This window comes from Hemicordylus capensis, chromosome 1 (genome assembly GCF_027244095.1).
Source record: "Hemicordylus capensis ecotype Gifberg chromosome 1, rHemCap1.1.pri, whole genome shotgun sequence".
NCBI lineage: Eukaryota > Metazoa > Chordata > Lepidosauria > Squamata > Cordylidae > Hemicordylus > Hemicordylus capensis.
In genome coordinates this window covers 67,528,464-67,555,311 of record NC_069657.1, presented here as the reverse complement: position 1 = coordinate 67,555,311, position 26,848 = coordinate 67,528,464, and the positions used below count along the sequence as shown (strand labels likewise).

The window sequence follows — 26,848 nt, the reverse complement described above, 5'->3', positions numbered from 1 at the left end:
TGTGTCTTATTTTACCATGACTATTCAGAAGGTAGATTTGAGGGCTGACCATACCAATAAGCCTAGATATGTTCATGTTGACATAATAAAACAAATAAAAAATAAACAAATAGCACTTTGTTTTAAAATATATATTCTCCCAAAATGTTTAAATAATATTAAATGTGAATTTATATTATTGATACACTAGGAAAATTTGTAGCCACCTAATGGTGCAGCGGGGAAGCAACCTCCTAGAGATCAGGAGGCTGTTCAAATCCCTGCTGGTGTGTTTCCCAGAATATGGGAAACTCCTATATCAGGCAGCAGCAATATAGGAAGGTGCTGAAAGGCATCACCTCATACTGTGTGGGAGATGGCAATGGTAAACCACTCCTGTATTCTGCCAAGAAAACTACCTGGCTCTGTGGTTGCCAGGAGTCGACACCGAAGAGGGAAGATCTTGGGCTGGCAGTGACTGTCTTTCTGCTTCTGCCCTACCTTTCTTCAGGTGTGTTCAATCTATGGGGCTGACTCTGCTGCTTTAAAGCTCAGGCTGGGCCAGGGGCGTGAGTCTCTTGGCGTGAGCCGAAGGGCGAGAGCACAAGGGCTCTCGTCCTTGTGGCTCTCAGCCGTGGGGTGAGCTGCCTGGGGCCCTGAAGATCTTTTCCTTCTGCCCTGAAGATCTGTCTTCCCACAATCAGGAGATCACGCAAGTCTGGTCTTGGTTTTTTATTAAGCCAAGAAGCCGTGGTGGTTTATTCTGGGGAGATGTGCCTGGGGGAGCGAAAAAGTGGGTCTGGAGTGGGGGCGGCAATATCACGGGTAGCGGGCAGAGGGAGGTATGGCGGTGGGAGTTCGGCAGGCCGTTACAGGGGAAATCGGTCCAGGCAATTGAGGCCTGTTCCTTTTTCCGGCCCTTCTCCCAACCCTCTGACCCTAGGGAGCTCTGGGAACACTCCTTCGAGGATTAGGGTGCTGCTGCTGAATGCCAGGTCAGTTAACACAAAAACATCTCTTATCCACGATCTGATTGTGGATGAGCGTGCTGACCTGGTATGCGTGACGGAGACCTGGTTGGATCCGCTGGGCGGGGTTGGTCTCTCTCAGCTTTGTCCTCCAGGTTTCCAGATCATGCAGCAGCCCCGCCTCGAGGGTCGGGGAGGAGGCGTTGCAGTCATCTTTCGAGAGACTCTCCCCGTTTCTAGGTGCCCGGTCAGGCAATCTCAGAATTTCGAGTGTTTGTCCTTGAGGGTGGGCCTCCGAGATAGGCTGGGGATTCTGCTGGTGTACCGACCACCCCGCTGCACTTCAGTCTCCCTACCTGAGCTGGCGGGGGTGGTCTCGGAGGTGGCCTTGGGTTCCCCCAGGCTTATTGTTTTGGGGGATTTCAATGTCCACGCCGAGGCCCCCCTAGTGGGTGCGGCTCAGGATTTCATGGCCTCCATGGCAACCATGGGCCTGTCTCAATTGGTATCGGGCCCTACCCACGTGGCGGGACACACACTGGATCTGGTTTTTGCCGACCGGGAAATAAATGATCTGGAGGTGGGGGAATTTGAGACCACTCCCTTGTCATGGACAGATCACCACCTGGTGGGGTTTAGTTTGACTGCTCCGTCTACCCTCTGCAGGGGTGGTGGGCCGATTAAGATGGTCCGCCCCCGGAGGCTTATGGATCCGCTTGGATTCCAGACGGCCCTCGGGGAGTTTCCAGTGTCCAGAGCTGGTGACCCTGTCGAGGCCTTGGTTGATCTCTGGAATGGAGAGATGGCCCGGGCTGTTGACACGGTTGCCCCCAAGCGCCCTCTCCGGCTTGGTGGAGCCCGTTCGGCTCCTTCGTTTTCAGCAGAGCTTAGGGCGATGAAGCAACTCGGGCGACGGCTGGAGTGACGCTGGAGGAAGAGTCGTCACGAATCCGACCGAACATGGGCTAGAGCCCATTTTAGGGACTATGCCGTGGCGGTGGGGGCGGCGAAGAAATGCTTTTTCTCCGCCTCCATTGCGTCTGCTCAGTGCAGACAAACAGAGCTGTTTCGTGTGGTGAAAACCTTGCTCCACACATCCCCCCGGACAATGGGGGAGGAGCCATCTACAGCTCTTTGTGATCGGTTTGCCTGTCGCTTTGCAGATAAAGTCGCTTGCATCCGTGCTGACCTGGACTCCAGAGTTTTGGCAGTTCCGGCAGACGTGCCTTTGGTACCATCTGGTCCCGTTGTGTTGGATTCTTTTCGGTTGGTGCGGCCTGAGGATGTGGACAAGATCCTGGGCAGTGTGCGGGCGACTTCATGCGCTCTTGACCCTTGCCCTTCATGGCTAATAAAAGCTGCCAGGGAGGGGACAGGTAGATGGCTGGAGGTGATCGTTAATGCTTCATTAAGGGAGGGCAGGATGCCATCGTGCCTTAAGGAGGCGGTGGTAAGACCTCTATTAAAAAAGCCCTCCCTTGATCCCTCCAACCTGGACAACTATAGACCTGTGTCTAACCTCCCCTTTTTGGGCAAGGTGATAGAGCGTGTGGTGGCGTCCCAGCTGCAGAGGGTCTTGGATGATACGGATTATCTGGACCCTTTTCAATCTGGCTTCCGCCCCGGGTATGGGACTGAGACTGCCTTGGTTGCCCTAGTCGATGACCTACGCCGGGAACTAGACAGGGGGAGTGCGTCCCTGTTGGTTCTGCTGGACCTCTCGGCGGCGTTCGATACCATCGACCATGGTATCCTTCTGGGCCGCCTCTCGAGTATGGGAATCGGAGGCACTGCGTTGCAGTGGTTCCGGTCCTTTCTTGAGGGGAGGGTTCAGAAGGTGGTGCTGGGGGACTACTACTCGGCCCCGTGGCCGTTGGCCTGTGGGGTCCCGCAGGGATCGGTCTTGTCCCCCATGCTGTTTAACATCTACATGAAGCCGCTGGGAGAGGTCATCCGGAGATTTGGACTGAGTTGTCAGCAATATGTGGATGACACTCAGCTCTATCTCTCCTTGTCATCTGATCCTAGGGAGGCGGTGGATGTCCTGAATCGGGGGCTGGAGGCCGTGATGGTTTGGATGTGGGCTAACAAACTGAAATTGAATCCGGATAAGACGGAGGTACTGTTGGTCAGTAGGAGAGCCAATCGGGATGAGGAGATTTTACCGGTTCTGGATGGGGTTGCACTCCCCTTGAAGGAGCAAGTACGCAGCTTGGGGGTACTACTGGACCCGGCTCTGCTTTTGGAAGCTCAGGTGGAGGCGGTGGCCAGGGGTGCCTTTGCACGGCTTCGGCTGGTGCGCCAGCTGCGTCCCTTTCTCGGGAAGGCAGATCTGGCCACGGTTACCCACGCCTTAGTCACGTCGCGGCTGGATTACTGTAACGCGCTCTACGTGGGGCTGCCCTTGAAGAATATCCGGAAACTGCAGCTAGTGCAAAACGCGGCAGCGAGGGTTTTATCCGGAGCTGCCCATTGGGAACATATCACCCCCATTTTGAAAGAGCTGCACTGGCTGCCGGTTCGTTTCCGGGTCCAATTCAAGGTGCTGGTTTTGACCTTTAAAGCCCTAAACGGTTTGGGCCCGGGGTATCTGAGGGACCGCCTGCTCCCAAGGGTTGCTGCCCGCTTGACAAGGACATCTGAGGGGGCCCTGCTCCGGGTGCCGACAATGAGGGAGGCCCGGCTGTCGTGCACTCGGGACAGGGCCTTCTCTGTTGCTGCCCCCAGACTCTGGAATGCTCTCCCAGTGGCCATTCGTTCCTCGGACTCCATCACGGCTTTTAGAAAGCTTTTAAAGACTTGGCTTTTTACTCAGGCTTTTACATGATCGTTTTCTACTGCAGCTTCTTTGTGTTTTTATTTGTTGTATTTGTTGTATTGTTTTTTATGCCTGTTTTTATATGTTTTTATATTTTTAACATGATGTTTTTATTGTCTTTTTATTGTATGTTTTTAACTTTTGTAAACCGCCTTGGGGTTATCTTTTTAATGAAAGGCGGTATATAAATGCAAAAATAAATAAATAAATAAATAAATAAATAAACCTTTAGGAAAAGATGTGTGCAAATATAGGGAGGGCAAGTTGCCATTCAACCATCAATAGACATAAAATCAATGTTCTCATCTTTGAAACACATCAAATATGCTATATTCAAATTATGTTATAAAGTGAATTTCTGCTTTTGTGAGATTAAGAATTAAATTGGTTTTCTGTATTATTGGAAGCTTTCTAACCTAGAATGTAGCATACCTTTGAACTATGAGAGGAGAGCTGGTTTTGAGAGGAGAGCTGGTCTTGTGGTAGCAAGCATGGCTTGTCCCCTTAACTCAGCCCTGGTTGCATATGAATGAGCCCTGTAAGATATTCCCCTTAGGGGATGGAGCCCCTCTGGGAAGAGCAGAAGGTTTCAAGTTCCCTCCCTGGCAGCCTCTCCAAGATAGGACAAGATCTTTTTTTTTTTAATAGGACAAGCTTTTTTTATTGAACCAACAAACTACCAAAGCATACAGTACGTTGCCAAAGCACAATTATATACAAAGTGGTTGTTTGTACATCATATATCTACAAAGATTTACACACAAGGTTATAACCCACGAGGTTATAAAGTATATGCAGGCAGTACTGTAACTCGGGGATGGGGAATTACAAGGCACATCAGGTAATGGGGGTGGGTGGGTTTACGTCCATTTCCATAATTTGTCCCATTGCTGTTTAGAAGAGATACACTTGTCTTTTTGCACATAACCATACAAACCTTTCCAGAAGAGATTTACTGTCTCATCCACGTGAACCTCTTGGTCGCGTCTTCCCTCCCTATTCCTATGGAGGAACATTGCCTAAATGACATACAGGTTTACTAACCTGATTACGAGAAGGGGAACGTTCTAATTCCCTAGTATGGGGGCACCCGTTCCGTCCTGTTTCCTTGAAGGTTTCTTTCTGGGGCCTCGAAAAGAGGTTCTATCGCTCAAACCCGAGGTTAGTTCTTCCCAAGTCTGTTTTTCCAAATCAGGCCACTCTAACAACTTGCTTACTCCCCGCCACACTCTTTTGGCTACCACATACTCTTTTAAGAAATGTGAATGGGTTTCCCTGAATGTTTTGCCTAGCTCACTAGCTTTCTGTTTGCAGGTGGTTTAGGACACTCTTGCTAGTCCTCTGGGAGCCATGGCTTAGCCGCATTAAGCGGTAGTACTTGGTGGTATAGACGCCACCTTGTTTCCCATAAATGGAAAGGGACTTTTTTTCTCCTTAAAGAGAGTGATAGGGTGATCGGGTTGCAACAAGTACTGTGAAGTGCGGTGTTTGTAGCGTTTACATTCTAAATCAGGTTTTAAAAAACACACTTCTAGAATCTCTCCATAAATTGTTTTCCATAGCTGCTTAACTGAGGAGGATCCTTTAAATAGATCCGGTTCAACCTTCCATTTTTTAAGTGTGAATAACAAATCTCTCAAGTAGTCTGGGTGTTCTCTTTTTAATACTTTTGTGATATTACAGTTGAAAGATTCTTCCCCCCACCATGCTATTCCCCATGCTGACTTGCGCCAATGCAGAGCGAAAAGCGAGACCCAGGTTTTTTGCAGGAGGTTGGACATATTATGGACATTCACAAAAATCCAGTTGCCAAAACTGTAGGACATGAATTCAGTTACAAAATAGGGTTGCAGGGCAGGTAGGGCTAGGCCTCCCCACTCAACCTCCTTAAATGCTGCCACACAGGCCAAAGGGAAGGATGCTGTGTGCCATACTAGACAGAAGATCTGGCTTTCAACTCTCCGAAGGAGATCTAGCGGGGGAGGATAGACTACTGCCAGGTTATGCACCGGGGGTATCAAATACCCAAGATAGGGCTGAGAGAGATTCCTGCCTGCAACCTTGGAGAAGCCACTGCCAGTCTGTGAAAGACAATGCTGAGCTAGATAGACCAAGGGTCTGACTAAGTATATTATTATTATTATTATTTTATTATTATTGCTTGTTTACACAGTGAGACAGGTGTTATTGACTGGTTTGTTTTATTCAGACATCGAGTACTTCCCAAGGACCTGGGATGGCTGAATTTTATTGTCATTTGTTATAGATATCGTCGCAGAATATAGGCTGTACCCAGTAAAGCTGCTTTTTGTAATTGGCTGATGGTGATTTCTGTGGCCCTTATGGTGTTGAGGTGCTCTTCAAAGTCTTTTGGAACTGCACCCAGGGCGCCAATTACCACTGGGATTATTCTGGTCTTTTTCTGCCACAGCCTTTCAATTTCAATTGATAGATCTTTGTATTTGGTGATTTTTTCGATTTCTTTTTCTTCGATTCTGCTATCCCCTGGTATTGCTATGTCGATTATTTTGACTTGTTTTTCTTTCTTCTCGACTACAGTTATATCTGGTGTATTGTGTGGCAGATGTTTGTCTGTTTGTAGTCGGAAGTCCCATAATATTTTTACATCTTCATTTTCAACAACTTTTTCAATTTTATGGTCCCACCAATGTTTGGCTACCGGTAGCTTGTATTTTTGCAGATGTTCCAGTGTATCATCCCTGCTACTTTGTCATGCCTTTGTTTGTAGTCAGTCTGTGCGATCTTTTGACAACAGCTGATTAGGTGGTCCACTGTTTCATCTGCTTCTTTACAAAGGCGGCACTTGCTGTTTATTGTGGATTTTTTGACTTTTGCTTGTATTGCATTTGTTCTTAATGCCTGTTCCTGCGCAGCCAGTATTAAACCCCCTGTTTCTTTCTTCAAGTAACCATTCTTAAGCCATTGCCAGGTCTTGGTGATGTCTGATTTTCCACTTATATTGTGCAAATATTGACCATGCAGGGGCTTATTTTTCCTTTTTTCTGCTCGGTTCTTGACTTGTTCTTTCTTGTAGGCCTGCTTTGTTTCATTGGTGTTGAATAGTTTCACGTTATTGACCATTTGAAGTGCATCTTCTTCACTGTCCTTGATATATTCTTCAAGGCCTCTTTTCTCCTCCTCTACTGTTTGATGGACTTGCAGCATTCCTCTTCCACCTGAGCTGTGAGGGAGGTATAGCCTATCGACTTCACTGCGGGGGTGCAGAGCATGATTGATGGTCATGATTTTCCTGGTCTTACGATCTAGCGTCTCTAGCTCTGCCTGGGTCCAGTCTATTATTCCTGCAGTGTATCTGATAACAGGTATAGCCTAGGTGTTTATGGCTTGTATGTTGTTCCCGCCATTGAGTTTGGACTTGAGGATTTTTCTAACTCTCCTGATGTATTCACTTCCCATTTTCTTTTAACTTCAGTGTGTGCGATGTTATCAGCCTGGAGAATGCCCAAGTATTTGTAAGGTTCTTTCTCTTCCAGGTTCTTGATCTTGCTTCCATTGGGCAGTTCTATTCCTTCGGTTTTTGTTATTTTCCCTCTGTTCATTATTAATGCCGCACACTTGTCTAGTCCAAACTCCATTGCTATATCGCTACTGAATATATGGACAGTGTTTAGCAGTGATTTGATTTCTGACTGGGACTTTCCATACAACTTCAGATCGTCCATGTACAGCAGATGGTTGATTTGACTTGATGTTTTAGATGTTTGGTATCCAAGGCCTGTTTTGTTTAGTATTTGTGAAAGTGGGGTCATGGCGATTACAAACAACAGAGGGGATAGTGAGTCCCCTTGGAAAATGCCTCTTCTAATGCTAACCTGTCCAAGTGTCTTGCCATTGATTGTTAACTGTGTACTCCACATGATCATTGCTTTTTAAAATAAATATCTGAATGTTTTTGCTGACACCAGTTGTTTCTAAACATTTTAGTATCCATGTGTGAGGCAATGAATCGAAGGCTTCCTTGTAGTCAATCCATGCAACACTTAGATTGGTTTTTCTTCTCTTGCAGTTTTCTAAAATCATTTTGTCAGTCAGCAGCTGATCTTTTGTGCCTCCGGTGTTCGGGCAATTTCCTTTCTGTTCAACTGGAAGCTGTTTGTTAGTTACTAAGTGTTGCATCACTTCATCTGCTATTATTCCAGTTAATAATTTGAACATGGTTGGCAAGCAGGTTATCGCTCTATAATTACTTGGTTCTGCACCTTTTGCTGGGTCTTTCATGATGAGATGAGTTTTCCCAGTTGTTAGCCATTGTTCACTATCACCCTTTGCAAAATGTGATTGAACTGTTTTGATAGTTGTTTATGAAGGCTTGTTAGGTGTTTAAGCCAAAAACCATGCAGTTCATCGTCGCCTGGCGCAGTCCAATTTTTTATTTTCTTTGCTCTTTCACTTATTAATTCTGGTGTTATTATTAAATCTTGCATTTGTTGGTTACATTTTTTGACCTCTTTTACCCAGCCTGCTTTTTTATTATAATCTATTGGATTGCCCTATAATTTCCCCCAGAATTGCACTGTTTCTTCTTCATTTGGTATTTCTATGTTTCTTGCAGTTTCTCCTTCTATTCTTTGGTAGAAACGTCTCTGATTTGACTGGAATTGGAGATCTGCCTGTGTTGTGTAGTTCTGGCTTCATATCTGCTAATTTTCTTTGACACTGCTGTTATTTGCTGCTTGATTATTTCCAGGACTTCTCTAATTTTCCTTGAATCTAGGTGGTATTTTTGGATCAGATACTGTTTGGTGTTTTCATTCTTCAGCTTCTTGTCTTTCATATCTTTCAATTTACTAGCATCTGATCTAAGCCTGGAGATTTTATTTTCTAATCTAATCTTCCATTTAGGTGATGTACTGCTTTCTTTTTTTACAGGTCCACTGATCTTATACCTGAGCTCTTGTGTTGTTGTTGTTGCTGCACTGTACATTAGTTGGTTTGTTTCTTGCAAATTATTGGTTGTTATTTCTGCAAGTGCAGCGTTGACATCTTTTAATGCCTGAGCAAGTTGTTTTTTGGCAACTGTTTTTAGAGCTGGAAGTCGAACCCTGGTGGTTGTTTGGTTCATGTGCTCAGTTATTTTTTGCTCTAGTTCTTGTTGCTTTTCTGTTAAGCGGCATTCGGGTTTTTGAGGTGAAGGCAAAGGGGAGGTTGCCTGGTTTTGATTTTGAAACAGTTCAGCAGCAGTGGCATCCTCTATTTCCAACACCTCCTCCACCTGCGCCTGAGCAACTGCTTCAGTTGGTGGTAATTCTTCTTCCATATCTTGAGCCTGTGTTGCTCTTTGCAGTTCTTCCAGCTCAAATTCTGTGAATACTTTATTTCTTATTATGAATCTTCTCTGGTCTGCTAGCCTTTGTTCTGTTATTTCTGTATCTGGATGCTTCTCTTTCCAAATCTGGTACATTCTTTTTAAATAACCTCTTCTAGTTGGACTTGACTTGTAATAGCAGATCATTATTTCTGTGTTGGCATTTTTCGTATATTTTTTTCGGTTAAGCGACGTTTCTTCCAGTAACTTTGCTGTCTTCAGCCCTGGGTGCTCAACTGAAGATCCTTTTGCCCACTTGCCACCAGATGTCCAGGGACTCCAGCACCTGGTGCGGTCCTTGTTGACCTGGGCGACGACCGATCCGGTATAGATTTATTAAAGTTACGTCTCACCATATTGTTGATGGGAGAGGCACTCTTTGTCTGGCTCCTCTGGTGAGACCTGTCGTATGGTTGGACCTCTGGCATAGCTCTCACCTTCCTCAGAGCACGCAAGCCCCACAACCACGCCAATGTAGTGCCTCACTGGGGGTTGTTGTTGTTGTTGTTATTACATTTATATCCCGCTCTTCCTCCAAGGAGCCCAGAGCGGTGCACTACATACTTGAGTTTCTCTTTCACAACAACCCTGTGAAGTAGGTTAGGCTGAGAGAGAAGTGACTGGCCCAGAGTCACCCAGCTAGTTTCATGGCTGAATGGGGATTTGAACTCGGGTCTCCTCGGTCCTAGTACAGCACTCTAACCACTATACCACGCTGGCTCTAGTATATAGGCAGCTTCCTATGTATCTATTGCCTCAGCTACAGAATTACTGATCTTTTAATTCAAATTTAGTTTTTCATTCTGGTTTTCAAGAGACACTGTGTTTGAGGTGAACTCTCTGTTTAATTTCTAGTGTCATTTCTGTCTTATATCTCAAGTTTCCAGTTAAGAGATTATGTTTACTTGAGAAACGGAAATGATAATAGAAATGTAATCCCATCAGAACTCAAAGCAGCTTGTGTATCTACCGTAATCTCTCTTGCATCTCAACGGATTCCCAGCTGTGTGCAGTCATTTAATCCCCATGGAGGAAAAAGGTATTACAGAAGTTATCATATAGTTTATTCATGCTGTTTTCATATTTGAATATGTTTTGTGAGCATTGTTTTTGTCCAAAGTATAGTAATGAATTAAATCACTTGAGATATGTGCCTATACCTGTATGTCCAATCTTTAGAAGATCTAAATCACAAATTGAATTTAGTAGTTTCTCTGAGGCACAATGCACACATTTTTTCATGCAGGTATAGCCTGGAGTAGTAGTTACTTATAGACCTATGAAGGAGAGGAATAGGTTTATGGGAGACATGCAAAAACCTTCCATAGCAACAGGAACTACAAATTCTGGCTGGGCTTACCAGCCAAACCCATTCTTGTACCCACCCATTGCTTCCTCAAGAACTGTGCTGTGTGCAAAGAACTTGAGTTATATCCTGTCAGATAGTACCAAATAGTAAAGCGTGCCATTGAGTTGGTGTCGACTCCTGGCGATCACAAAGCACTGTGGTTGTCTTTGGTAGAATACAGGAGGGGTTTACCATTGCCTCCTCCTGCACAGTATGAGATGATGCCTTTCAGCAGTTTCCTATATCACTCCTGGCCTATATAGGTATTTCCCATAGTCTAGGGAACAAACCAGTGGGGATTTGAACCGGCAACCTCTGCAAAATCCCAATGAAAACAGAGGAACTACCCCTTATATCCTCCATATAGAAGGGGAAGGGAAGCAGAGCAGAAAGTTTCTCTTTTTCACGTTAGGCCTTTGCTAAAAGCATCAGCAGTGCCTCACTGCTGCTGCCTCTTGTAAAAGCTCAATGGCAGGGGAAACCATCACTCTCTTCTTTCCCCAAGTTCTCAGTGGAGGGGGGGGGGAAAGGAAGGGATAGTTTCTTTCCCTTTCCATTGGGATACTGCAGGGGAAGGCAACACAGCAGCAAGACACTGGGCAGGTCCAGATGTCACATAGTACCTCACTCAGGGGTGTAGCTAGGAAAGATGGGGCCCGTGTTTGCCCCTCTCTCCAGCAGCCCCTCAGAGTGAGGGAGATAATGAAGAAAATAGGGAGGGGTGGAGCTGGGGCCCTCCGGTTCTTTGAACCCCTTTGCCCAATTATAGCGACACCCCTGACCTCACGTTCAGCCTTGATCAACCACAGGGGCTCATGCTCCCCTCTCCAATCCCTGCATGAGTGTCTACTGGCTTTCTAATTTACAAAAAGCAGAGATTGGTCACAACATCCCAACCTACCAATTTTGGCTAATTCTAACCTACTTGTTTCAGAAAACCAGAGCCCAGAAACTAACTTGAACCCTCAGGGAGTTAAGATTTTGGTGACCAATCTCGATTTTTCCTAACCTAGAAAGCCTGTAGACACATGGGGATGAGAGGGGGGAGCTTGCACTTCCAGGCCTGAGGGAGGTCGTATGGAGCCTGGCTGCAACTGAGGCTCTGCATGACATTTGATGCTGCCCACTTAGTGAGGCAGCTTGTGGATAGTATTATGCACTTTGGCTTACAAGCATGGGATTTGGTAGAAATATCAGATATGTGTGGTTTTAAAAAGTAAGTACAGGTGACCCCCATTTTCTGCTGCGGTTCCATTCTACACTACAACCCAGATAAAATGGGTCATTGAGTCAATGGGACTTGGGTGGGGGTTAGGTTCCTGGAAGCGTGGAAAATGGTGACAGTCAGCTAAAAGGGGCCCTAGAACTGATAATACAGTGCTCTGCCATGCTCTGCAGGTCTCTAGGTGTCTAACAATGCCCCCCCCCCAAGTCCAAATGTGCAGCATTTTCATTAAAAAAAAATCACATTTTTGTTTTTAAAAAAATTCAGACAGAGTCACAAAATGGCTCCTCTGCTCAAAATGGTGGCTGGAAATGGCCTTGAAAGTCATCTCTGGCCACCCCAACCTACGAATACACAAAATTAAACCTTGGTTGACGCCTTCTTTTCTGTGTTTGCCGGGGTTGGTAGTCAATTCCCTAACCGCTGATAGGAACCCCGGGTGTCGGGTCCGTGAATGGCAAGGTTTGCCTGTAGCTGATTAAATGATTTTAATTATTTAATTTAGTTTTGATTGTAATTGTTCTTGTTTTGATGTAAACCACCCTGAGCCATTTTTTAGAAGGGTCATATATAAATCAAATGAATGAATGAATGAATGAATGACTGTAAAAGCTCAGCTTTAGGACAGAAACTACCTCTCTTTTCCTCCCTGTTATCTGTGGAGGAAAGGAGGTAGTCTCTCCCCGCCCATTGCCATCTGCAAAAGCCCTAATGGGAAATGTGAAGGAAAACAGGAAGAAAGGGGAAACATGGATTTTCTCTTTCCTTAGCTTTTTGCCGGAGACAACAGTGAGGTGCACAAGACTTCAGATTCAATCTTTCAGATTTCCTGGTTCCTCTGTTCCCTGCTTCAGATTCTTTGTTTGCACAAGGTGAGAATGGCAGTGACTAGAAGAAGGACCTCAATATTTGTTCCCTGGGGGCTATGGAATGATTCATTCCAATGTTTACAAAGCTCTCTCTATGGGCACTTTCTGAAAGGAGTGTTTAAACACTCCTCTTTCACCTGCCATTTGGTGCATCTGGTTAGTATTACAGTTTTGTTTTTTTCCATGGTCATTTCAGTTTTTTTGTTTGTTTTTTTGTTTGTTCATGGAATGTATGGATTATGAATTTTTTGTTTTTTATTTGTATTTGTTTATGTGTTTGTTGTCTTGAGCATGGAAAAGACTGCTAAGAAATGGTTTTATTAATGATAATAACACCATGCAAAACAATTGATGCATATGATGTATGCTAGGACAGTTACATTTCATTGTTGTGTGAAAATATACACAAGCCAGAAATACCATACTGCAGTCAGGGGCAATTGGTGGACATTTTGAAGGTGGACAACTAAGGACAATATAGTTTTCCATGTAAAGTACACCACCATCCTTAAGTGCACAGTTAAAAGAACACAATGACAATCCAGATGATGATTATAAGCATGACAGTGAGGAGGAAATTCATGATACAGATTCGTTTATCATGTAAGAGGATGATGATAAAGAACAACAATATCCATAAATAAACAAAATATGACATCTGTCACCAGTACTGTAAGTCTTTCGTACTCCATTACAATGTTAAATACTAGAAAGTATTTCATTACATGTTTCATAAAATAAGACTTACAAATGAAAGTAAAAATGTGTAGCCTTTACTGATGCTTCTTGCCTTCATTTTAAGGTGCATTTTCCAGGAAAGTGTACTGGATTGTGTCATATTTTCAAGACCACACATAGCCAGGCAGCAGCTTTTCAAAAGACTTAGCTGGGTGTGATCATGGGGAAACAGCTGGCTGGGATGGGTGGAAAAAGACTTGTTCTGTGAAGAAGGGCTGCTAAAAATGAATGAAGGAAATAAAGAGAGGGCAACTGGAAGCTCATATAAGGTGAGGGAGAGAGGGATTGGGCCAGAGAATATGGGGTGTGGTAACATAAGAAGATGTGAACAGGCCCAAGGCCCATCTAGTCCAGCATCCTGTTTCACACAGTGGACCACCAGATGCTGCTGGAAGCCACAGGCAGGAGTTGAGGGCATGCCCTCCCTCCTGCTGTTACTCCCCTGCAACTTGTACTCAGAGGTATCCTGCCTTTGAGGCTGGAGGTGGCCTATAGCCCTCCATCTAGTAGTCGATGATAAACCTCTCCTCCATGAAGTTATCCAGACCCCTCTTAAAGCCATCCAGGTTGTTGGCTGTCACCACATCTTGTGGCAGAGAATTCCACAAGTTGATTATGTGTTGTGTAAAAAAGTACTTCTGTTTGTTGATCCTAGATTTCCTGGCACCCAGTTTCATGGGATGACCCCTGGTTCTAGTGTTATGGGAAAGGGAGAAGAATTTCTTTCTGTCCACTTTCTCCACACCATGCATGATTTTATAGACCTCTATCATGTCTCTCTGCAGTCATCTTTTTTCTAAACTAAAAAGCCCCAGGTGTTGTATCCTTGCCTCATAAGAAAGGTGCTCTAGGCCCCTGATCATCTTGGTTGCCCTCTTCTGCAACTTTTCCAGTTCTACAATGGCCTTTTTTAGATGTGGTGACCAGAATTGTACGCAGTACTCCCAAGTGTGGCAGCACCATAATTTTGTATAAGGGCATGATAATATTAGCCGTTTTATTTTCAATCCCCTTCCTATTGATCCCTAGCATGGAATTGGCCTCTTTCACAGCTGCCACACATTGAGTTGGCACTTTCAAAGAGCTGTCCACCACGACCCCAAGATCCCTCTCCTGTTCAGTCACCGACAGCTCACATCCTATCAGTGTATACTTGAAGTTGGGGTTTTTTGTCCCAATGTGCATCACTTTACACTTGCCAACATTGAATCGCATTTGCCATTTTGTTGACAACTCACCCAGTTTGGAGAGATCCTTTTGGAGCTCCTCACAATCCATTTTGGATTTCAGTATCCAAAAGAGTGGTATCATCTGCAAATCTGGCCACCTCACTGCTTACCCCTCTTTCTAGGTCATTTATGAATAAATTAAAAAGCACTGGTTCCAGTACAGATCCCTGGGGGACCCCACTTCTTACTTCCCTCCATTGTGAAAACTCTCCATTTGTACCTACCATCTGTTTCCTGTCTTTCAACCAGTTAGCAATCCACACATGTACTTGTCCCCTTATCCCATGACTGCTAAGTTTCCTCAGGAGTCTTTGATGAGGAACTTTGTCGAAAGCTTTTTGGAAGTCCAGGTATACTATGTCAACTGGATCACCTTGATCCACACACTTGTTGACACTCTCAAAGCACTCCAAAAGGTTGGTGAGGCAAGATTTACCTTTGAGGAACCCATGCTGGTTCTCCCCCAGCAAGGCCTGTTCTTCTAGGTGCTTTACCATGTTATCCTTGAGGATGCTTTCCATCAATTTGCCTGGAACGAATGTTAAGCTAACCAGCCTATAATTTCCCGGATTGCCCCAGGATCCCTTTTTGAAAATCGGGGTTACACTGGCTACTTTCCAGTCCTCTGGTACAGAGCCGATTTCAGGGATAAGTTGTATATTTTAGCAAGGAGGTTGGCATTTTCACATTTGAGTTCTTTGAAGACTCTTGGATGGATGCCATCCGCCCCTGGTGATTTGCTAGTTTTCAGTTTTTCCAGACAGTTTAGAACAGCTTCTCTTGTCACTTCTATCTGACTCAGTTCTTTAGCCTCCATCCCTGAAAAGCCTGGTTCAGGAACAGGTATATGCTCAGTATCCTCTGCCATGAAGATGGATGCAAAGAACTCATTTAGCTTCTCTGCAACCTCCATATCCTCTTTAATAATCCCTTTCACTCCCTCATGGACCTAATGGTCCAACCGCCTCCCTGGCAGGTTTCCTGCTTCTGATGTATTTAAATAAGTTTTTGTTATCCTCCTTGATGCTTTTATTTAAATGTTCCTCATACTCTCTATTTGCCTCCCTTATTGTCACCTTTCATTTCTTTTGCCAGAGTTTGTGTTCCTTTCTATTCTCTTTATTTGGACAGGCCTTCCAATTTCGGAAGGAAGTCTTCTTCCCCTTTATGGCTTCCTTGATGGTACCTGTTAGCCATGCTGGCATCCTCCTGGACTTAGTAGTACCTTTCCTCCTTTTGGGTATACAATCTAACTGGGCTTCTAGTATTGTGGTTTTGAGTAAACTCCATGCATTCTGGAGCAAAGTGACTCTCCTGATTTTTCCTTTCAGCTTTCTTTTCACCATACTCCTCATTTTGGAGATGTATCCTCTTCTGAAATTCAAAATGTCTGTGTTAGACTTCCTTGGTGATTCTCTCCCCGCATGTATTCTGAATTTGGTCGCTATGGTCACTGTTCCCTAAAGGGTCAATGACACTGACATCACATTCCAGGTCTTGGGTGCCACGCAGGATTAAGTCCAAGGTCACCTTCTCTCTGGTTGGTTGCAAGACCAACTGTTCTAGGGCACATTCATTCAGCGTATCTAGAAATTTGGCCTCTCTGTCATTACCTGACTGTGAATTTCCCCAGTCTATATGTGGGTAATTAAAGTCACCCATTATTGCCCTGCCTCTCGACGCCTCCCTGATTTCCTCTTGCAACTCCCAGTCACTGTAAGAGTTTTGATTTGGAAGGCGATAGCACGTCCCCATTAGCACATTTCCTTTCAGGCCTTGTATTGTCACCCACAGGGTTTCTGTGGAGGACTCCACTCCACCTAGGTTTTCTGCCTTGTTAGATTCTATCCCTTCTTTAACATCCAGTGATACTCCACCTCCAAGGCGCCCCTCCCTGTCCTTTCTATAGAGTTTGTATCCATGAGTTTGTGGTGCAGTGTGGAAATGCTTGATTAGCAAGCAGAAGCTTGCTGGTTCAAATCCCTGCTGGTACACCTATATTGGGCAGCAGCGATATAGGAAGATGCTGAAAGGCATCATCTCATACTGTGCAGGAGGAGGCAATAGTAAACCTCTCCTGTATTCTACCAAAGAAAATCACAGGGCTCTTTGGGCGCCAGGAATCAAAATTGACTTGACGGCACACTTTACTTCTATATAAGGATAGCAGAGTCAGTGATGTTGCTGCTGTTGGAGAAAGCCTGAGGGGCAAACGGAAACTGTTGGAAGGCAAGCAGCTCTTGGAGGTGAAGGTTGAGGGTGCTGGAACTCCTTCACTACCAGTCTGAGGCTCAGCGAAGCCCTAAACCAAATTAGTGAAGGCTTATAGAGAGTTTTGTTGCAGATTGCACATGTTCCCTGTGTTGCAGATTGAACGAAGTAGCATTGCAAATTTGAATTTTATGCTCTTTTAAAAAACATAAGCAGTTGTCAAATCCCTTGGTACAGACAGACAAATAAATGGATGCAGGGGTACAGATCCTCCCAATTTAAAAAAAAAATTAAAATGGCTGCTGAAAACAAAATGGCCACCGCTCATGCTCAAATGGCCTCTGCGAGGCCTGGCATGGCCTAGGGCCTCACAGAGGCCATTTGAGCATGAGCGGTGGCCATTTTGTTTTCAGCAGCCATTTTAATTTTTTTAAAAAAAATTTAGAAAAATGGCGCCCCCCTTCAAGTGGCGCCCGGGGCACGTGCCCTGCCTGCCCTACCCCTAGATACTCCCCTGGATGGAGGAAAACTCCTGCTCAGTTCACCTAGGAATCTAAAATGGCACTGCTATGGCTAACTCACAGGCTAATGATATCACCTCCTGGTGTATGTTACTAGTTAATGTCATTATTAGCCCATTTGCCAAGTCTTTACTGACGATGGTGATGGGGAGAGCGGCAGGCAACGCATGGCTCCCCCAGACCTAGCCGCGTTAGATGGCCTGTACTCACTGTGCAAGGTCGCCCAATGGTAGACCTGTCTCTGGACTCTGCACCCTTGAATGGACCTAGCCTTTGGATTAATAACATTTCTTGGTATTGGGAGCACTTGGTAGATAACATAGAACCTTGCTACTGTTCTACAACTCTTAGGAAACATAGGAAACTGCCATATACTGAGTCAGACCATTGGTCTTTCTAGCTCAGCATTGTCTTCACAGACTGGCAGCGGCTTCTCCAAGGTTGCAGGCAGGAATCTCTCTCAGCCCTATCTTGGAGAAGCCAGGGAGGGAACTTGAAACCTTTTGCTCTTCCCAGAGCAGCTTCATCCCCTGAGGGGAATATCTTGCAGTGCTCACACATCAAGTCTCCCATTCAGATGCAACCAGGGCAGACCCTGCTTAGCTATGGGGACAAGTCATGCTTGCTACCACACGACCAGCTCTCCTCATCCTCTTAGATGAGGGAAGATGAGAGGGTATGCTTAATAGTTTGCCAGTATCTAGAACTTTGCAAGAGTAGGTTGGGACTTGAATTTCTTTGTGGTTGTTGTCTCTAAAGAGCTTAAATGAATAGTTGAACAGAGGAATATGCTGGGGCATTTCTGTTAATACAAAAGAACCGGAAGCCCCTTCTACTGTGGCAAAGATTAAATTGTAATATTAGTGAACTATGTATCATCTAGTACATAGTGAAAAGTGGTTTTGTGAAATGTGCTGTGGATTTATTCCAAAAAATTTAATGTGACTCTAAAATACAAGGCTCTTTATTTAACCTTGTAAACCGGGGATGTCAACCTCCCGGCCTGCAGAGCTCCTTCCTCTGACCCCGCAAGCAGACGAGTCATTCTTTCATTTCTCCTCACCCTGCCCTGCACCAAAACACCAGCCAGCTTCCCCATCCCCAACACACACACAACCACGCCTTCCTTCCACTAGATTGGAGCGGCAGCATTCAAAGTGCCAGCCAGCTTTCTTCTTCAGTTTGAGTGTCTCCTCCTTTTCCTCCCCTGCTCACCATGTACCAAAGCAATGGCCACCTTCCTTCTTCCCCACCTCCATCAGCAGTATTTTTCTCCCACCCCATTTATCGTATCAAAGCAGAAGCCATGGGTTCCTTCCTTCCTTCTCACTTCTCTCCCTGCATCCTTATGATGAGTTCTTCAGCACACAAAACAGTTTTAAAAAAAATATATATATATATTTATACCCCACCCCTCCAGTGCACTACTGCTCGGGGCATCTCAAAACAATAAAATAGATACAAGGAAGTCAAAGGAAGAGGAAGTCAAAGGAGGAAGCTGGCGTGGGGCACTTTTTCTTTGGGCAAGGGAGGAAGAGAGTGAGGTAGAAAGTGGAGGGAGGAGGAAGAAACAAGGGTGAGTGGAAGGTAAGAGGGGGAGGAAGAGGGGTTCTGCTTTCCTTGGGCATACTGTTGCATTGGATATAATTATCGAATGCTAAAAATCTGTTAAGAACAGTAACAGTTAAAACATAATGGTTATGTTCAGAGTTACTTCTTTAAAATACAATAAATAAATAAATAAACTTTCCCTGAACATATTTGGGTCTTCGGGAAGTATGATATCTAGAATTTCCTCAAAAAACCCTACCAAAATTATTTAAACTTTCCCTGAGCATATTCCAGTGTAAAAGTAGTGCATTCAGCTATTTATTTATTTATTTATTTATTTGATTTATATACCGCCCTTCCAAAATGGCCCAGGGAATTTAAGTGACAGAGCAAGAGAGTGAGGAAGAAAAGAGAGTGAGAAAGGAGAAGGTGGGGGAGGAGAAAGACAGTATAGATAGCAGTATAAAAGATAACGGTATAAGGCTATGTGCAGTCCTCCGGAGTTGCATCAGAATTAGAGTTGCCATGTCTCCTGAAATTCCAGGTTTTACACGGATTTTAAGCACCTCACACACCTTGCTTAGCCCACCCAGATTCTCCAAAATTTCAGATTTCATTGGGGGGGTGGGGGAAGCTAAGCTCTAGCCCTTGTAGAAGCAAAGTTATAGAGCAAAATGCACAGTCACTATTCTGCTCAGAAATTATTTTCCAGCCAGTTTACATAATATGCAAGTTAGGTAACCAGATCTGGAAAGCCAGAATATGGCAACCCTAATCGGAATCCAATCTGGCCCATCACCAGGTTTGAGTCTGACATTCAAACAAAACCAAACTAGAGATACTAAACCATGGTTAGTAGTTTCCATGTTTCTCTTGTATTTAGAGATTCTGGAAGCAGGTTTGAGCTTTGTATTATCAGCAGGGCCTAAGGTGTCCTTTCCCCTCCCTTCTATATATGTTTTACACAAAGCTCTGAGTCACTCATCAGTCCTGGACTTGTTCTAGATTTAGCTTCTGCTGTGTGTGAGTCATCAAAAATCTGATGTAGGTAAGTGGAATATTGCTGACAGGTTAGGCTTAAAAATCACACAGGATTAAAGACTGAGGAAGTTGGGGAAAGTTCAAGAAGGACTTTCTTTCAGAAGTCCTTTCATGATTCCCATAAATAGCATTTGTGAAGAGCTGCAAGGGAGGAGAGCTAGTCTTGTGGTAGCAAGCAAGAATTGCCCCCTTTGCCAAGCAGGGTCCACCCTGGTCGCATTGGAATGAGAGACTGCATGTGTGAGCACTATGAGATATTCCCCTTGGGGAAGGGGCCACTCTGAGAAGAGCACCTGCATGCTTGCATGCAGAAGATTTCAGGTTCCCTCCCTGGGCTCTCCAAGATACGGCTGAGAAAGATTCCTGCCTGCAACCCTGCACACTGCTAGTCTGTGTAGACAATACTGAGCTAGGTGGACCAAGGTCTTACTTGGTATAAGGCAGCTTCCTATGTACTACTTTAACATCCTGAATCCCATCAGTATTATTTAAGGAAGGGTGGGCAATCTTGGCCCTCCAGCTGTTGTTGAACTTCAACTCCCATCATCCCCAGCCACAATTTATTGATGGGATGATGAGAGTTGTAGTTCAACAACAGCTGAATGGCCAAGAATGCCCACCCCAGGTTTAAGGTGTACAACTTGCTTGTTGGAATCTTTATTATGCATGCTTGGGACAGGCTGATTTTAACCCTCGAAGTCTAACCTTTTACATAAGAACATGAAAATCTCTTCTGGTTTAGGCCAAGGATCCATCTAGTCCAGCATCCTGTTTTCACAGCGATCAGACAGCTTCTGAAACCCACAAACAAAGTATAATGACAACAGCCCCAACTCCTTTATGCCACCCAGCAACCAGTATACTACCTCTGAACCTAAAGGTTCTGTTTCGCCATAATGGCTATTGAGACTCATCTGCCATGAATGTGTCTAATCTCCTTTTAAAGTTGTTTAAGCCAGTAGCCATTGTGATGAAATTGGGGTTTCTCTTATTTTAGAATTTTTATTAGAGAAGATTTGTTTTATATTTGTAGTAAAGTATAAAGTTATACTGGCAGTTTTGTACTAAGTGTAGTATAGGTAAAGTGTGCCGACGGGTCGGTATCGATTCCTGGTGACCACAGAGCCCTGTGGTTTTTCTTTAGTAGAAGACAGGAGGGGTTTACCATTGCCATCTCCTGCACAGTATTAGATGGTGCCTTTCATCATCTTCCTATATCGCTGCTGCCTGATATAGGTGTTTCCCATAGTCTGGGAAACATACCAGCAGGAATTCGAACCGGCAACCTCATTCTTGCTAGGCAAGTGGGGGTGGCAAAAGCACCATTGTGATTAGGCAGTAGAAATTCCATATGCAGATAGGGGAGAGAGTCCGGGACAGTTAATCAGAGTGAAACTGTTACTGATCGGAAGATGTTCTTTATGTAGCTCTGTGTAAACCGCCCAGAGATGAAGGTTTGGGGCGGTATACAAATTTGATTGATTAATTAATTAATTAATTAATTAATTAAAGGAGAGGAATGTTATGTTTATTTCAAACAAGGATACATTTTGGGTGGTGGTTTATCTTGGGTGGGATCTTTCACTATCAATTCCCATGTGAAGATTGAAGTATTGTTGTGCCAAGACAAGACAGCTACCCTGAGATGTTTGAGGGATCAGGGCGAGTGCTGAAAGTTTGCTCAAGTGGTGGCAGTGGCTGATTATCTAGCTATAAATGTCTCAAAACCTCATGATGGTCAAAGCCATCACCTTATCTTGTGGGGGTGAATAGCTTGTATTAATATGTGTTGAGTAACTGTAGTAGAATGTTTGCATCTAAAGCTTTGGATGCAAATCCTTGCATTCAAAATGTTCATCTTTTCAGCACTCAAGCGTCCTAAACAGTTTCAGGTATTTTACATTATGACTTCAGCAGTTCGTTGAAATGCTTTGGACCTTTTGTTTGAGAAATCTATAGAGATCAGAGTTCAAACGTCAGATGAAGCACTGATGACTAAAGCTGGAGAGTATGCAACTAGAGGACACAAGCAGGACTAGGTATGCCCTGAAGATGAATAATTGAGGCATTTTAAAAGTACTGTGTACTGAGAGGGGAGGAAGAGAGCTCATTTTCAAGAGATCAGGTGTCCTAGAACTAACTGACTTGTTCTGGGTTTTGCATAGTCTCAAAAATCCAGGTCATCTCTTCTGAGAGCAAACGTATTCTGTTTATAAATAAGCAAACAATATTACCCAACTGCCTTAATGCTACTGTTTGACAACAAACAGCTCTTAATACAAGGAAATCAACCTTGTCATTATATTAGGTTGGTTTACATTGCTATTGTATTTTGTGGTTGGACAATATCTGAGAAATATGATGGCCAAGTGCAAGCTACATCCCTTGAACTTCTAGGCTCCTTGGAGGAAGTGCAGGATATAAATGTAAAAATAAATAAAATAATAACATCCTCACCTTCTTAGGATATTTCCTGCAGTAACAAGCTTTTGTCCTGAGTCTTACTCTTAATACAGCAATCAGTTATACAGCTAGAACTGGAAACCATTTTGGACAAATGTTGGACCTGGAATCTGAAAAATCAGTGACAATGCAGGACTCCCCCGCCCCTTGTTTTGCCTGACAAAACAAAGTCTAGGCAAAGAATTTTGTGCCACTGTTTGGACAAAGGTAAACAGATTTCTATGGATCCAAAGATTATGCAAAGACATATAAGATGAGACATAACAATAACAGGTGTAATGTAATGGTGATAAACTTTGCCCACACATATAAAAATCTCTTGCAGATCATGTCCATGCTCATTCAATGAATTGTTCAAACCTGAAAAGATTAATGTATCATGAGTTTTAGCATTAATCAGATGCTAAGAGTTTTTATAAAGTGTTCTTAAAACTTGTGTTTTCTTTATATAGGCTTGAGATTTACAGCATGGTGGAGCACACTGTGCCTAGTGTAACAGCCTGCCTTGTAAATGCAGGGCAATGGAGCAGAAATGTGAAACATCAGACCCACAACATCAAACTACTCAAGTATTTTAGGCATTTGCCTGTATTAATTATTCATAAAGGATTTATATATAGGTCTGCAAGCACTGCTGATGCCATCAATAATAATAAAAAAGACATTAGGCATCACTGAAATTGCTTGAGAGAGACCAAATTTATAGGTCACACCCCAGCTTACTAAAATTCCTTTGTGGCCACATTTAAACAGTGATGAGAAAAAAATCACTATAAACATAGAAATTTATTTCCTTGAGAATGAGGACAGTGCACTACCAGGTAGTGCAAATAAAGCATGACTGGTCATGAACTCAGCCTTATTAGCTCCCTTGTGAGTTATTTCAGTCATGTTTTACTGCTCATCTTCCTCAAATCACTGAGTGGTGTTTGGCTATGCCATTCCCTCCTTGTGTTATATTTGCGTTAAAGAGACTTGTTTAAATTGGATTCAAGAATTCTGACATCATAATTATTTAAATTACTTGCACCTGCAATTTTAGCATTGTGTCGTCGTCCCCCCCCCATTGAATGTACACTGAGTGGAGAAGAGGGAAAAGTAAATTAAAATTATATAGCTTACACAGACTTCTAGCATGAAGGTTGAATGTATATTTTTAGGTTTTGCTCTAAGAGGCATGCTTGCAAGAGACTGGCTGTGAACTGCTAGTCACTGGCAAAGAAAAGTGTTAGATGCACAAGAATGATGACATATTTACATTGTGATTCTCAAAAATTAACTGTCCAGCTTTTTAAAGCACTTTGAACATATAAGAATTCAACAGTCTCTCCAAAGAAAACTGAATATTTATTTATGACTAATTTGTGAAAAAACATACATGATTGCGAGGAAAAAGTGAGAAGTTATGTTATATTTATTTATTGCTTCATACAAATGTCTTATGGAGGTTTACAAATAAACAATAAAACCAGAATTAAAACCAAACAAACAACGAGTTAAAAAAAGAAAAGAAAACATAATGCTTTGTCTGGAGATGGGGAGACGGGGTGTATCCTCCGATTCTTAGGTGGCTATTCCAGTAGTGGTGGGGAATAGAAGTAATAACATTGGGAAATCAGTGGGCCATTATAGGGAAAGTGAAATCAGAAATCTAATAGCTGTTTCCCCTTCTGCCAGCTCTTTGACCACAGCGAGCAGTGCCAACCACCCACAGAGCCTCACCTTGCTCCCGTGTAATGCCAGGTTAGTGCAGAATAAATCAGAAATCATCCATGATCTGATTCTAGATGAAGGGGCCGACCTAGTATTCTTCACAGAGACTTGGTTGGGGGAGGCTGGTGGCCCAGTCTTGTCCCATCTTCTCCCTCCAGGGTATTCTGTTGAGGAGCAAGTGAGGGGATGTGGGCGGGGAGGTGGAGTGGCTGTGGTCTACAAGAATAACATCTCCCTTGCCAGGATCCCTGTTTGAAGTATTGTTAAATTTTGTTGTTAAATTTCTATGCCGCCTTTCATTAAAATAATCTCAAGGCACAAAAGTTAAAACAAGACTACAAAAATTAAAATAAGACTACAAAAATTACACAATTAAAAATATCAGCTCAAATATAAAAATATAGATCTAATTAATAGATGAAAAAAACAAGCACAATATAACCACAAAAGATACAAAGGAGCATCAATAGGAACAATCATATGAAAGCCTGGGTAAAAAGCTAAAATTTAACATGCTTTCTAAAAACTGTGATGGAGACTGAGAAGTGGGTGGCCACAGGGAGAGCATTGCAGAGTTTGGGGGCAACAACTGAGAAGGCCCTGTCATGTGCTCTCTTAAATACCCTGGACATAAGCCATTAAGGGCCTTATAGGTAATAATTAGCACTTTGTATTTTGTTTGGAAACCTATCGGCAACCAGTGCAGTTCTTTTAGAATCGGTGTTGTGTGGTCCCTTCAGGTAAACCCAGAGACCAGTCTGGTTGCCGTATTCTTTACCAATTGTAGTTTCCGAACTATGTACAAAGGCAGCCCCACATAGCGTGCATTACAATAGTCAAGCGTAGAGGTTACCAACATATGTACCACTGTTTTAGGGTCCCTAGTCTCCAAGAATGGATGTATCTGGCGTATCAGCCGAAGCTGATAAAAAGTACTCACGGCCACAGCCTCAACCTGAGAAACCAGGGAGAGTTTGGGATCCAGATGCACTCCCAGATTATTGAATGTGCGTACTGAAGTTTGGGGACCAGGGAGAGTCTGGGACTTCTGTTGTACCAATCACTTCGCTGCCCAACAGGTCCCTAACTTTGCTGATGGACCTGGTCTTGGGTTTGGTATTGGAGTCCCCAAGGCTGGTGGTGGACTCCATTGTCCCCTTTGGGACCAATTTGTCTGGGGCAGCTCTGGAGTTCATAGCAGCCATGGCAACTGTGGGCCTATCCCAAATGATCTTAGGACCAATGCATGTTGCTGTTCACACGCTTGATTTGGTCTTTCACTTTGATCAGGGTGGTGTTCCATGGATGGGGGACTCCTGTGATTTCCCCATTGTCATGGATGGACCATCATCTGGTTAAGATTGGACTCACAATCACTTCCCACCTCCACAGGGGTGAGGGGCCTATCAGGATGGTCTGCCTGAGAAGTTTATTGGATCCAATAGGATTTCAAGAAGCCTTGGAAGGATTTAGTGTTGGCCTAAAACAGTTTAAAATAACCAATTAAACAGCAGTAACAACAACCATAAAAACCAACTTACAGCTGATTGAAGGCTTGATGAAATAAATGCATCTTGAGCACTATTAAACATGCTAGAGATGTAGAAACTCTCACAGGGATTTCTTTCCAACACTTCGGGGTAGTTACAGAAAAGGCCCAACCCTGAGTCACCACCAGATTATTATTTTTTAAATTGTTAGATTTATATATCATCTTTCATTAAAACAAGCACAAGGCGGTTCACAAAAGTTAAAACACATAATAAAAATGCATTAAAAGTATTTAGCTAAAAATTTAAAAACAATCTGATATTAAAATATATAATATACAAATACAAAAAAAATACATGGATAAAAACACACAAAAGCAGCAATAAAATAGTCATGTAAAGGCCTGGATAAAAAGCCAAGATTTAACCAGCTTTCTAAAAACTGTGACGGAGTCTGAGGAGCAAACGGCCACTGGGAGAGCATTCCAAAGCCTGGGGGCAGCAACAGAGAAGGCCCTGTCCCGAGTGCACGACAACCTAGCCTCCCCTCATTGTCGGCACCTGGAGCAGTGCCCCCTCAGATGATCTCGTCAAGTGGGCAGAAACCCTTGGGAGCAGGCGGTCCCTTAGGTATCCCGGGCCCAAACCGTTAAGGGCTTTAAAGGTCAAAACCAGCACCTTGAATTGGACCCGGAAACACACTGGTAACCAGTGCAGCTCTTTCAAAATAGATGTGATGTGCTCCCACCGGGCAGCTCCAGATAGAACCCTAGCTGCCGTATTTTGTACAAAATGCAGTTTCCAGATATTCTTCAAGGGCAGCCCCACATAGAGCGCATTGCAGTTATCCAGCCATGATGTGACTAAGGCATGGGTAACTGTGGCCAGATCTGCCTGCTCGAGAAAGGGGCGAACTAGCTGGCGAACTAGCCAAAGCCGTGCAAAGGCACCCCTGGCCACCGCCTTCACCTGAGCTTCCAAAAGCAGAGCTGGGTCCAGTAGTACCCCCAAGCTGCATACTTGCTCCTTCAAGGGGAGTGCAACCCCATCCAGAACCGGTAAAATCTCCTCATCCTGACTTGCTCTCCTACTGTCCAACATTACCTCCGTCTTGTCCGGATTAAATCTCAGTTTATTAGCCCACATGCAGCCCATCACGGCCTCCAATCCCCAATTCAGGACATCCATTGCTTCCCTAGGATCCGGTGACAAGGAGAGATAGAGCTGAGTGTCATCTTCATATTGCTGACAACTCAGTCCAAGTCTCCGGATGACCTCTCCCAGCGGCTTCATGTAGATGTTAAACAGCATGGGGGGCAAAATCGAACACTGCGGGA

General features: G+C 44.0%; 1 protein-coding gene across 3 annotated transcripts in view; it reads left to right on the top strand.

Moving 5' to 3' along the window:
- Window positions 1-26,848, top strand: part of AVEN (apoptosis and caspase activation inhibitor) — a 241,714-nt gene that overhangs the window by 177,284 nt on the left and 37,582 nt on the right. The gene's annotated exons all lie outside the window — the stretch shown is intronic.